The sequence below is a fragment of the Procambarus clarkii genome, unplaced genomic scaffold (assembly GCF_040958095.1).
Source record: "Procambarus clarkii isolate CNS0578487 unplaced genomic scaffold, FALCON_Pclarkii_2.0 HiC_scaffold_1473, whole genome shotgun sequence".
NCBI lineage: Eukaryota > Metazoa > Arthropoda > Malacostraca > Decapoda > Cambaridae > Procambarus > Procambarus clarkii.
This window is the reverse complement of record NW_027190501.1, coordinates 7,184-21,556: the sequence shown is the minus strand read 5'-3', so window position 1 is coordinate 21,556 and position 14,373 is coordinate 7,184. Positions and strand designations below refer to the sequence as shown.

General features: G+C 44.5%; 2 non-coding genes across 2 annotated transcripts; both read left to right on the top strand.

Moving 5' to 3' along the window:
- Positions 1 to 5,140: 5,140 nt before the first annotated feature.
- On the top strand, positions 5,141 to 5,259 carry LOC138362221 (5S ribosomal RNA). The gene has a single exon (XR_011227501.1). It is a non-coding gene; the product is annotated as a 5S ribosomal RNA (ribosomal RNA).
- An 8,333-nt stretch (positions 5,260 to 13,592) lies between these two features.
- LOC138362220 (5S ribosomal RNA) lies at positions 13,593 to 13,711 on the top strand. Its single transcript, XR_011227500.1, has one exon. It is a non-coding gene; the product is annotated as a 5S ribosomal RNA (ribosomal RNA).
- The last annotated feature ends 662 nt before the right edge of the window (positions 13,712 to 14,373 follow it).

Sequence of the window (14,373 nt, the reverse complement as noted above, 5' to 3'; positions counted from 1 at the left end):
GGAGCCCGCCACTGACCAATCAGCGCGCTCCGCCACGCGACCCGCTCTGAGCTGAGTCGCGAGCGGGATATAAAAGGAAAGCTCGCCTCGCGCAAAAGTTCATTATTGTATCGCAACGCCAGCCAGCACGAGCATCATCATGCCACCCAAGGCATCTGGAAAGGCTGCCAAGAAGGCCGGAAAGGCCCAGAAGGCCATTGCCAAGGGCGATAAGAAAAAGAAGCGCAGGAGGAAGGAGAGCTACAGCATCTACATCTACAAAGTGCTGAAGCAGGTCCACCCCGACACTGGTATCTCTTCCAAAGCCATGTCGATCATGAACTCGTTCGTGAACGACATCTTCGAGCGCATCGCCGCCGAGGCTTCTCGCCTGGCCCACTACAACAAGCGTTCCACCATTACCAGTCGGGAGATCCAGACGGCTGTAAGGCTCCTGTTGCCCGGAGAACTGGCCAAGCACGCCGTCTCTGAGGGCACTAAGGCCGTCACCAAGTACACCTCCTCCAAGTAAACGGCTTACTTACTGCCCTGTGGTGGTGGCTTGGCCTCAAACCAACAAACTCGGCTCCATTGGAGCCACACTTTAATTTCTAAAGAGATTGTGAGTGTTAGACACCAATACTATTATAACAAAAACCTCTGTCACTGAAAGCAAATAGCTATAAAATGAGAATATTTATGAAACTGTCTGTGTGTGTTTCTCTCTCTCAGTGTCTGTCTGTCTGTCTGTCTGTCTGTCTGTCTGTCTGTCTGTCTGCCTGCCTGCCTGCCTGCCTGTCTGTCTGTCTGTCTTGTCTGTCTTGTCTGTCTGTCTGTGTGTGTCTCTCTCTCTCTCTCTCTCTCTCTCTCTCTCTCTCTCTCTCTCTCTCTCTCTCTCTCTCTCTCTCTCTCTCTCTCTCTCTCTCTCTCTCTCTCTCTCTCTCTCTCTCTCAACACATATAAGCACTCGGTATCTTTTTTCTAGAGATTAGAGATTCATTGTTATGTTCCACATTAGGATTACTATGCAGGCCACCCTCTTAGGTTTGAAAATGTCAAGAAAACGGTTAATTTAAAATGTCATCTCCTAACTTAACAGATTAAGCCAGAGGACCGAAAACAGAATAAAACAGGACTGGACAGTATATGTCACTTATACAAGCTGCTTTTATTTCTAGTACAGTATGACAATTTTTATTTTGGGGGGGGGGGGGGGGGTGATCCTTGACAGTGCATAAGAGTGAAAAGCGACGGCGTTTTGTTTGTAAGAGAACAGGTTGTACTACAAATGACTTGATTTATTGATATCACATGTATGTATGACACCTAAATTATGCTAGGAATGTCTGAAATCTCCTTAGAAGGATATTTTGGCCCTGAGAAGGGCCGAGTTTGGTGTATACTAGGGTGGTCGATTTAGCTTATGCACGCTCTCCACGGATACGGCGAGCAAGCTGAATGTCCTTTGGCATGATGGTGACACGCTTGGCGTGGATGGCACAGAGGTTAGTGTCCTCGAAGAGACCGACCAGGTAAGCCTCGGATGCCTCCTGTAAAGCCATGACGGCAGACGACTGGAAGCGAAGATCGGTCTTGAAGTCCTGGGCAATCTCGCGCACCAGACGCTGGAAGGGAAGTTTCCTGATGAGCAACTCGGTGCTCTTCTGGTAACGACGGATCTCACGCAGGGCGACCGTTCCGGGCCTGTAACGGTGAGGCTTCTTCACACCCCCTGTGGCAGGAGCAGACTTGCGTGCTGCCTTGGTGGCCAGCTGCTTACGAGGAGCCTTGCCTCCCGTGGACTTGCGAGCAGTCTGCTTGGTGCGAGCCATGGTGAACAACTGTGGTTTGTGATGGCCGGCGCCGAAAAATTTTTGCTTATATACGCCGTCTCGAGGCGCTTGCTCGAGCGCCATTGGCTGCTCGACTCGCCTACGTCACCCCGTTGCCCCTCCCCTCCTTCCTCTGGCTGCAGCCAACAGGCGGCTCACCTCAATCACTATTATCGCTGATTTTGCTCTATTTTTTGGATTTGTGCAAAAGTCATTTCACAGGGACGTGAAACAGACGAGTAGGCAACTGCAGTTTTGAAAGCGTTGTGAGAAAGCCGTGTCTACTCGACCACAAGCGTAAAGTAAGGGCAGGCAGGAGTTGCAATGCTACTAGTACGTCCGCTTGATGGGATATAGTCGGGAAATCGTGCGGGCATTCGTCAATTCGATTCACACAACTTCAACACCATGACTGGACGCGGCAAGGGAGGCAAGGGACTCGGAAAGGGTGGCGCCAAGCGTCATCGTAAGGTGCTACGTGACAACATCCAGGGCATCACCAAGCCCGCTATTCGTCGCTTAGCTCGTCGTGGCGGCGTGAAGCGTATTTCGGGTCTCATCTACGAAGAGACCCGTGGCGTCCTGAAGGTGTTCCTCGAGAACGTCATCCGTGATGCTGTAACCTACACGGAACACGCCAAGAGGAAGACCGTCACTGCTATGGACGTGGTGTACGCTCTGAAGCGCCAGGGTCGTACCCTCTACGGATTCGGCGGATAAGAGCTTGGCTAATCCATCGATTCCACCCACCACCACCTCAAAACGGGACCTAATTAGGTCCCTATACTTTTTTACTGAAGGGCTTAATAGACGATAACATAAATTGTTTTGATATCAGCTAGCACATTGGGTCTTATGAAATCTATTTTTTATCCTCGCATGCTTAAAGGGACTCTGATTGGGGAGGGAGGGGGGGGGGGGGGGAAGGTTTGTTACGTTATATACTAGCAGAGCAGGATCATTGGTGGGGGGTGAGGGGGAGAGAGAGAGAGAGAGAGAGAGAGAGATCTTTCCCAACTCTTCCTTTTTACATGAGTGAGCTACCCGTTTTATTCATTTTATCCTTCTCAGAGCTGTTTTGATAGTATCCAAATGATGGTAAATGAAAAGGGAGGACACGAATATCTACCCAGAATTCAGGACTGGCAATCGATATGCATGTTTGAGTGCGAATCTTTTTCTCTCTCAACTTAGGTATACGTTTATGTCGTACCTAAAAGCGAGAACCACACTATTGGGACAAGTATGCAAGGCCCAATTTTCCTAACAAGCACAGTTAATTTTGTTATTTTCGAACATTTCTTTCCAAATTGGTTTATCCAATTAACAGTATTATATTAAGATCATGAATTGCTGGGTTAGGTTAGGTTAGGTTAGGTTAGGTTAGGTTAGGTTAGCTTAGGTTAGGTTAGGTTAGGTTAGGTTAGCTTAGCTTAGCTTGGGTTAGCTTAGGTTAGGTTAGGTTAGCTTAGCTTGGGTTAGCATAGGTTAGGTTAGGTTTGATTACATTTCTATGTTAGATTTAACTCAAATTCAAAACAATTGCAGTCATTCGGCTTGTTAGTCAACTTGCCTCTAATAGGGGCAATTTGTCTAACAAGACTATTTAGTTTTGTGTGCATATATATATATATATATATATATATATATATATATATATATATATATAATATATATATATATATATATATATATATATATATATATATATATATATATATATATATATATATATATATATATATATATATATATATATATATATATATATATATATATATATATATATATATATATATATATATATATATATATTATAGCTTCAAGACTCCGAACCAATATAGAAGCATCAAGAGGAAGTGCTTGTGTTATGGGCCAATAGGCCTTCTGCAGTTACTTCCATTCTTATGTTTTTATTCCCATTGGTTCGTGTTTTATCTTGTGTAAATGTCAATCACCTTACCCAAAACTTTGGTACCATATCACCTCACCCATGTGTATATATAAATATATATATATATATATATATATATATATATATATATATATATATATATATATATATATATATATATATATATATATATATATAATATACAGAGTAAATCTACCCCAAAAGTAATGATTTATTTGTCTACAAAACTAAACTCTTTTTGGAATCATATGAGGCCCCTCCACTGAGGGGGGAGGCCTGGATGTTTATTGTCATGTGTATTCATGCTGCTTGCATGTCATCGTTTATTTTGCCTTTGTTGTTTTCTTGACAGCTTTCTTTGCCTTGGGTGGTTTGGGAGATTTTGAAGCTCTCTTTATTTTGGGCTTTTTGTTCCCAACAACAAGCTGCTGCTGCTGCTTCTTTTTCAAGGCTGTAGGTGGTTTGTTGCTTGTGGCGGCTTTCTTGGGAGTTACCACGGCCTTCTTTGCTGCTGTAGATGGTTTCTTGGTTGTGGTGGCTTTCTTGGGAGTTAGAACGGCCCTCTTCTCTGCTACGGCCAGCTTGAATGATCCACTAGCTCCACTTCCCTTGGTCTGAACAAGAATGCCGTCAGCCACTGCTTTCTTGAGAAATCTTCGGATGTAAATGGCGATCTTGGCAGCCTCGACTTTGTTGTTGGCAACAACGTACTTCTTGATTGCTTGTAGAGACGAGCCCTTACGGTCTTTGAGTGCTGCGACCGCGGCTAGAACCATTTGACTAGTTTTCGGGTGAGCAACCTGGACGCGAGGTTTCCTGGTGGTGGCCACCACAGCAGCAGCCGCAGCCTTCTTGGTAGGCTTTGCTTCTACCATGATGATGATGAGATAACCAAGGTGATGAGAGACGCTCAGACAGTCACGGGGGAATGATGCTGCCGCCGCTTGAGCCGAACCTATTTATGTGCCGGCACGGTACAGAAGCTGCAACCTGGCAACTCGTCCACCAATCACAACGGTTGGTTTTACGGCTCCGAAACCTGGATCCCATATCTTCTCTAAAATAGAAGCATTTGTTCATGTTCTTTGTAAAAGTATCATAAAGCAGGACAGATGAGACAAATATCATAAAAACTGAAGAGCAGATGAGCACACACATGTATGTATTACAAAAGAAAATCCACAAATTCATTAGAAATTGGCAGGGCAGGCTGAGGAAGTAGGTAGATGTAAAATGTCTGTAAATGGCGAAAGAACATAAACCCAAGACTGAATAAACGATGTTAAATATCCATGCCAAGGAGACAAAAATATGTTAGGATACAATTACCATTAAGACACCACAAGAAGGTCCGTATCCTGCCGTGATGACTAAAAAGAGTTGGTTATTAGCCACAATGTGTAGGCAGTCTCATGCCAACGGCCATACCACGTTGAGAACACCGCTTCTCGTCCGATCAGCGAAGTTAAGCAACGTTGGGTTTGGTTAGTACTTGGATGGGTGACCGCCTGGGAACACCAAATGCTGTTGGCAATAATGTTTTTTGTTTTGTTTTGTTTTGTTTCGTTTGTTTTTGTTTGAATGGCTGGCTCCACGGGAAATTCACGGAGTTGTGTGGAATAAGGCCTGGTAAAATGAATTAATATGTATGTCATGTTTAAAACAAACTCGCTTAATATAGTGTGTGAGGCTTTATACAAAAACAAACAACCAAAACAAAACATGTTGTTTTATATATATATATATATATATATATATATATATATATATATATATATATATATATATATATATATATATATATATATAGCTTAATCCGGGTTTGAACTCGCAACTCCAAGAATACGCATCACTTATATACACTTTACCACGGACCACAGCTGCAGGACACAAGCTTGATGCTGAGGTATCAATTTAATGACGTAAATGCCATTTCCACAAATAAAGATAATTTAAAAGTATTTGTCTGTACAAATCTTTTTCTGTTTAAAAGGCTTTACAATATCAGTTACTGATATAATTTGTGTTAATGTTTCTATACCCACAGGAAGGCATGTTTTTGCTTCTATGTAGGGGTACGGAGAAGGAATCCACAGACCATCAGTCCCCTTCCCCCCCCCCCCCCCCCCCCCCCCCCCCCCCCCCCCCCCCCCCCCCCCCCCCCCCCCCCCCCCCCCCCCCCCCCCCCCCCCCCCCCCCCCCCCCCCCCCCCCCCCCCCCCCCCCCCCCCCCCCCCCCCCCCCCCCCCCCCCCCCCCCCCCCCCCCCCCCCCCCCCCCCCCCCCCCCCCCCCCTCCCACCCTACTACCACCACCACCATCCCACCTACTACTCACCACCACCACCACACTACTCACCACCACCACCACTACTCACCACCACCACCAATCACCACCAATCACCACCAATCACCACCACCACACCTAACCGAAAACCCCCTAACACATCAACCCTCCCCCCAATCAACAGGCGAAATAATAACCCTCAAATGCCTGCCTGCCTGCCAGCCAGCCAATACTAACGGTCTTCTCAGAAAGAAAATCTCTTTGTATCTGTATTACTTGATGAAATGTATGATTCTAATAATGAAAATAAATTTTGATGTCGGTTGTATGAGCATAATGACCAATATGCACATGATATGAATGAATTAAATAGTGTAGTTTTTAAGTAATTAGGTTGTAGACACATTAAGCGGATATGATATTTGACGCGTCCAGAACTGGTGATTTTTGGTTTAGTTTTAAATGCACCACCACCATTGCTTCCCCAGAGCCTAATTAAGGACCGGTAAAAAGGAGTCAATATGTATGTCATCTATAAAACCAAAGAATGAATAAAAACACACACACACACACACACCTACATAATAGTATTAGGAAGATTGTATGGCAAAAAAAAAAAGTACTCCCATTGGGTCGTTTGAACTCGCGACTTCCAAAACACCAGCCACACACCTTACCACCCAGCCACCATAGAGTTGGTATAATTGTGCAACTTTAGTTATAAAAGTAAAGTTCTTATTGTCTCAAATCTTATTGTCTGTTCTATGAAAAGGCATGATGTAAATTATGTATTTTTTGAATGATTGAATTGTAGGCACATTAAGCGGATTCGATATTTGATATATCCAGAAAAGGTGATTTCTGTTCAGTTTTAAAATGCATCACTGTTAACGCTAAAGGACTGGTAAAACGACTCGATGTTTGTCATTTTTAAAATAAACACTAAAACTAGGCCCTTAACATATATAATGTTTGAATATAAATTGAATGCATATAAATACAAAGTGGGAGTGGCTGGCTGGCTGGCTGGCTGGCTGGCTGGCTGGCTGGCTGGCTGGCTGGCTGGCTGGCTGGCTGGCTGGCTGGCTGGCTGGCTGGCTGGCTGGCTGCCTGCCTGCCTGCCTGCCTGCCTGCCTGCCTGCCTGCCTGCCTGCCTGCCTGGCTGGCTGGCTGGCTGGCCGCCCGCCCGCCCGCCCGCCCGCCCGCCCGCCCGCCTGCTTGCCTTGCCTTGCCTTGCCTTGCCTTGCCTGTCCTGTCCTGTCCTGTTCTGTTATTGCCTTGCCTTGCCTTGCCTTGCCTTGCCTTGCCCTGCCCTGCCCTGCCTTGGCTGCAGCTGGCTGGCTGGCCGTAAATCAACTCTTAACAACACCATACCACACCACACCATCACTCATCACCCATCACCCACCACCGGCCCCAGTCTCCCAGCCTCTCTTATATACCCGAGCAGGCCCTTTAAATTATTTGAATTGTTGCACTTCGGCCAATGGCAGGCACGATCGCTGCTGCTCAAACATATTCTGGTTCACAAGTATTAATATATATATATATATATATATATATATATATATATATATATATATATATATATATATATATATATATATATATATATATATATATATATTCATGAAACACATTAAAACCTTGATCATTTATTCATTCATTACGTCTAGTGAAGAATTGCTTTTGTTCATTTGTATGATTAAAAATTAATAGAATATGAATTCCTCGCTTAAAGTAAAATATAAAATATATATTGGATTTATATGATTGGTTAATATTCCAAGTGATGCTGAATATCCCCTATAATTTTGTTTTGTTTGTTTGTTTGTTATGTACACATTCCAAATGAAATCAATATAAATGTTATTATTAATGTTTGAAAGTTGATTGTCTACTTGAATCTCTCTATTAAAGTGTGTGTGGCTCCGGATGGAGCCTGGTTATGGTATTTGTCGTGGTGGGTGGCAGAAGTGCTTACTTCTTCTCTGTCTTCTTTGGCAAAAGAACTGCCTGAATGTTTGGAAGAACACCTCCCTGTGCAATGGTTACGCCAGACAGAAGTTTGTTGAGTTCTTCGTCGTTGCGGATGGCCAACTGCAAGTGACGTGGGATGATACGGGTCTTCTTGTTGTCACGTGCGGCGTTACCGGCGAGCTCCAGAACTTCGGCAGCGAGGTATTCCATGACGGCTGCCAGGTAGACAGGAGCGCCAGCACCGACGCGTTCGGCGTAGTTGCCCTTACGCAGCAGACGGTGAATTCTGCCCACGGGGAACTGAAGTCCGGCCCTGCTGGAGCGAGACTTTGACTTGCCCTTCACTTTGCCTCCCTTGCCGCGTCCTGACATTGCTGCTGCTGTTGTGGGTTTGTGGTCTTTTATGCCGCCCCGCAGATCGAGCTTCGTGTTATATACCCCGCTCAGGATCAAGGGAGCCCGCCACTGACCAATCAGCGCGCTCCGCCACGCGACCCGCTCTGAGCTGAGTCGCGAGCGGGATATAAAAGGAAAGCTCGCCTCGCGCAAAAGTTCATTATTGTATCGCAACGCCAGCCAGCACGAGCATCATCATGCCACCCAAGGCATCTGGAAAGGCTGCCAAGAAGGCCGGAAAGGCCCAGAAGGCCATTGCCAAGGGCGATAAGAAAAAGAAGCGCAGGAGGAAGGAGAGCTACAGCATCTACATCTACAAAGTGCTGAAGCAGGTCCACCCCGACACTGGTATCTCTTCCAAAGCCATGTCGATCATGAACTCGTTCGTGAACGACATCTTCGAGCGCATCGCCGCCGAGGCTTCTCGCCTGGCCCACTACAACAAGCGTTCCACCATTACCAGTCGGGAGATCCAGACGGCTGTAAGGCTCCTGTTGCCCGGAGAACTGGCCAAGCACGCCGTCTCTGAGGGCACTAAGGCCGTCACCAAGTACACCTCCTCCAAGTAAACGGCTTACTTACTGCCCTGTGGTGGTGGCTTGGCCTCAAACCAACAAACTCGGCTCCATTGGAGCCACACTTTAATTTCTAAAGAGATTGTGAGTGTTAGACACCAATACTATTATAACAAAAACCTCTGTCACTGAAAGCAAATAGCTATAAAATGAGAATATTTATGAAACTGTCTGTGTGTGTTTCTCTCTCTCAGTGTCTGTCTGTCTGTCTGTCTGTCTGTCTGTCTGTCTGTCTGTCTGCCTGCCTGCCTGCCTGCCTGTCTGTCTGTCTGTCTTGTCTGTCTTGTCTGTCTGTCTGTGTGTGTCTCTCTCTCTCTCTCTCTCTCTCTCTCTCTCTCTCTCTCTCTCTCTCTCTCTCTCTCTCTCTCTCTCTCTCTCTCTCTCTCTCTCTCTCTCTCTCTCTCTCTCTCTCTCAACACATATAAGCACTCGGTATCTTTTTTCTAGAGATTAGAGATTCATTGTTATGTTCCACATTAGGATTACTATGCAGGCCACCCTCTTAGGTTTGAAAATGTCAAGAAAACGGTTAATTTAAAATGTCATCTCCTAACTTAACAGATTAAGCCAGAGGACCGAAAACAGAATAAAACAGGACTGGACAGTATATGTCACTTATACAAGCTGCTTTTATTTCTAGTACAGTATGACAATTTTTATTTTGGGGGGGGGGGGGGGGGGTGATCCTTGACAGTGCATAAGAGTGAAAAGCGACGGCGTTTTGTTTGTAAGAGAACAGGTTGTACTACAAATGACTTGATTTATTGATATCACATGTATGTATGACACCTAAATTATGCTAGGAATGTCTGAAATCTCCTTAGAAGGATATTTTGGCCCTGAGAAGGGCCGAGTTTGGTGTATACTAGGGTGGTCGATTTAGCTTATGCACGCTCTCCACGGATACGGCGAGCAAGCTGAATGTCCTTTGGCATGATGGTGACACGCTTGGCGTGGATGGCACAGAGGTTAGTGTCCTCGAAGAGACCGACCAGGTAAGCCTCGGATGCCTCCTGTAAAGCCATGACGGCAGACGACTGGAAGCGAAGATCGGTCTTGAAGTCCTGGGCAATCTCGCGCACCAGACGCTGGAAGGGAAGTTTCCTGATGAGCAACTCGGTGCTCTTCTGGTAACGACGGATCTCACGCAGGGCGACCGTTCCGGGCCTGTAACGGTGAGGCTTCTTCACACCCCCTGTGGCAGGAGCAGACTTGCGTGCTGCCTTGGTGGCCAGCTGCTTACGAGGAGCCTTGCCTCCCGTGGACTTGCGAGCAGTCTGCTTGGTGCGAGCCATGGTGAACAACTGTGGTTTGTGATGGCCGGCGCCGAAAAATTTTTGCTTATATACGCCGTCTCGAGGCGCTTGCTCGAGCGCCATTGGCTGCTCGACTCGCCTACGTCACCCCGTTGCCCCTCCCCTCCTTCCTCTGGCTGCAGCCAACAGGCGGCTCACCTCAATCACTATTATCGCTGATTTTGCTCTATTTTTTGGATTTGTGCAAAAGTCATTTCACAGGGACGTGAAACAGACGAGTAGGCAACTGCAGTTTTGAAAGCGTTGTGAGAAAGCCGTGTCTACTCGACCACAAGCGTAAAGTAAGGGCAGGCAGGAGTTGCAATGCTACTAGTACGTCCGCTTGATGGGATATAGTCGGGAAATCGTGCGGGCATTCGTCAATTCGATTCACACAACTTCAACACCATGACTGGACGCGGCAAGGGAGGCAAGGGACTCGGAAAGGGTGGCGCCAAGCGTCATCGTAAGGTGCTACGTGACAACATCCAGGGCATCACCAAGCCCGCTATTCGTCGCTTAGCTCGTCGTGGCGGCGTGAAGCGTATTTCGGGTCTCATCTACGAAGAGACCCGTGGCGTCCTGAAGGTGTTCCTCGAGAACGTCATCCGTGATGCTGTAACCTACACGGAACACGCCAAGAGGAAGACCGTCACTGCTATGGACGTGGTGTACGCTCTGAAGCGCCAGGGTCGTACCCTCTACGGATTCGGCGGATAAGAGCTTGGCTAATCCATCGATTCCACCCACCACCACCTCAAAACGGGACCTAATTAGGTCCCTATACTTTTTTACTGAAGGGCTTAATAGACGATAACATAAATTGTTTTGATATCAGCTAGCACATTGGGTCTTATGAAATCTATTTTTTATCCTCGCATGCTTAAAGGGACTCTGATTGGGGAGGGAGGGGGGGGGGGGGGGGAAGGTTTGTTACGTTATATACTAGCAGAGCAGGATCATTGGTGGGGGGTGAGGGGGAGAGAGAGAGAGAGAGAGAGAGAGAGATCTTTCCCAACTCTTCCTTTTTACATGAGTGAGCTACCCGTTTTTATTCATTTTATCCTTCTCAGAGCTGTTTTGATAGTATCCAAATGATGGTAAATGAAAAGGGAGGACACGAATATCTACCCAGAATTCAGGACTGGCAATCGATATGCATGTTTGAGTGCGAATCTTTTTTCTCTCTCAACTTAGGTATACGTTTATGTCGTACCTAAAAGCGAGAACCACACTATTGGGACAAGTATGCAAGGCCCAATTTTCCTAACAAGCACAGTTAATTTTGTTATTTTCGAACATTTCTTTCCAAATTGGTTTATCCAATTAACAGTATTATATTAAGATCATGAATTGCTGGGTTAGGTTAGGTTAGGTTAGGTTAGGTTAGGTTAGGTTAGCTTAGGTTAGGTTAGGTTAGGTTAGGTTAGCTTAGCTTAGCTTGGGTTAGCTTAGGTTAGGTTAGGTTAGCTTAGCTTGGGTTAGCATAGGTTAGGTTAGGTTTGATTACATTTCTATGTTAGATTTAACTCAAATTCAAAACAATTGCAGTCATTCGGCTTGTTAGTCAACTTGCCTCTAATAGGGGCAATTTGTCTAACAAGACTATTTAGTTTTGTGTGCATATATATATATATATATATATATATATATATATATATATATATATATATATATATATATATATATATATATATATATATATATATATATTATATATATATATATATATATATATATATATATATATATATATATATATATATATATATATATATATATATATATATATATATATATATATATATATATATATATATTATAGCTTCAAGACTCCGAACCAATATAGAAGCATCAAGAGGAAGTGCTTGTGTTATGGGCCAATAGGCCTTCTGCAGTTACTTCCATTCTTATGTTTTTATTCCCATTGGTTCGTGTTTTATCTTGTGTAAATGTCAATCACCTTACCCAAAACTTTGGTACCATATCACCTCACCCATGTGTATATATAAATATATATATATATATATATATATATATATATATATATATATATATATATATATATATATATATATATATATATATATATATATATAATATACAGAGTAAATCTACCCCAAAAGTAATGATTTATTTGTCTACAAAACTAAACTCTTTTTGGAATCATATGAGGCCCCTCCACTGAGGGGGGAGGCCTGGATGTTTATTGTCATGTGTATTCATGCTGCTTGCATGTCATCGTTTATTTTGCCTTTGTTGTTTTCTTGACAGCTTTCTTTGCCTTGGGTGGTTTGGGAGATTTTGAAGCTCTCTTTATTTTGGGCTTTTTGTTCCCAACAACAAGCTGCTGCTGCTGCTTCTTTTTCAAGGCTGTAGGTGGTTTGTTGCTTGTGGCGGCTTTCTTGGGAGTTACCACGGCCTTCTTTGCTGCTGTAGATGGTTTCTTGGTTGTGGTGGCTTTCTTGGGAGTTAGAACGGCCCTCTTCTCTGCTACGGCCAGCTTGAATGATCCACTAGCTCCACTTCCCTTGGTCTGAACAAGAATGCCGTCAGCCACTGCTTTCTTGAGAAATCTTCGGATGTAAATGGCGATCTTGGCAGCCTCGACTTTGTTGTTGGCAACAACGTACTTCTTGATTGCTTGTAGAGACGAGCCCTTACGGTCTTTGAGTGCTGCGACCGCGGCTAGAACCATTTGACTAGTTTTCGGGTGAGCAACCTGGACGCGAGGTTTCCTGGTGGTGGCCACCACAGCAGCAGCCGCAGCCTTCTTGGTAGGCTTTGCTTCTACCATGATGATGATGAGATAACCAAGGTGATGAGAGACGCTCAGACAGTCACGGGGGAATGATGCTGCCGCCGCTTGAGCCGAACCTATTTATGTGCCGGCACGGTACAGAAGCTGCAACCTGGCAACTCGTCCACCAATCACAACGGTTGGTTTTACGGCTCCGAAACCTGGATCCCATATCTTCTCTAAAATAGAAGCATTTGTTCATGTTCTTTGTAAAAGTATCATAAAGCAGGACAGATGAGACAAATATCATAAAAACTGAAGAGCAGATGAGCACACACATGTATGTATTACAAAAGAAAATCCACAAATTCATTAGAAATTGGCAGGGCAGGCTGAGGAAGTAGGTAGATGTAAAATGTCTGTAAATGGCGAAAGAACATAAACCCAAGACTGAATAAACGATGTTAAATATCCATGCCAAGGAGACAAAAATATGTTAGGATACAATTACCATTAAGACACCACAAGAAGGTCCGTATCCTGCCGTGATGACTAAAAAGAGTTGGTTATTAGCCACAATGTGTAGGCAGTCTCATGCCAACGGCCATACCACGTTGAGAACACCGCTTCTCGTCCGATCAGCGAAGTTAAGCAACGTTGGGTTTGGTTAGTACTTGGATGGGTGACCGCCTGGGAACACCAAATGCTGTTGGCAATAATGTTTTTTGTTTTGTTTTGTTTTGTTTCGTTTGTTTTTGTTTTGAATGGCTGGCTCCACGGGAAATTCACGGAGTTGTGTGGAATAAGGCCTGGTAAAATGAATTAATATGTATGTCATGTTTAAAACAAACTCGCTTAATATAGTGTGTGAGGCTTTATACAAAAACAAACAACCAAAACAAAACATGTTGTTTTATATATATATATATATATATATATATATATATATATATATATATATATATATATATATATATATATATATATAGCTTAATCCGGGTTTGAACTCGCAACTCCAAGAATACGCATCACTTATATACACTTTACCACTGGACCACAGCTGCAGGACACAAGCTTGATGCTGAGGTATCAATTTAATGACGTAAATGCCATTTCCACAAATAAATGATAATTTAAAAGTATTTGTATGTACAAATCTTTTCTGTTTAAAAGGCTACAATATCAGTTACTGATATAATTTGTGTTAATGTTTCTATACCCACAGGAAGGCATGTTTTTGCTTATATGTAAGGGTACGGAGAAGGAATCCACAGACCATCAGTCCCCTTCCCCCCCCCCCCCCCCCCCCCCCCCTCCCCCCCCCCCCCCCCCCCCCCCCCCCCCCCCCCCCCCCCCCCCCCCCCCCCTCCCACCTAC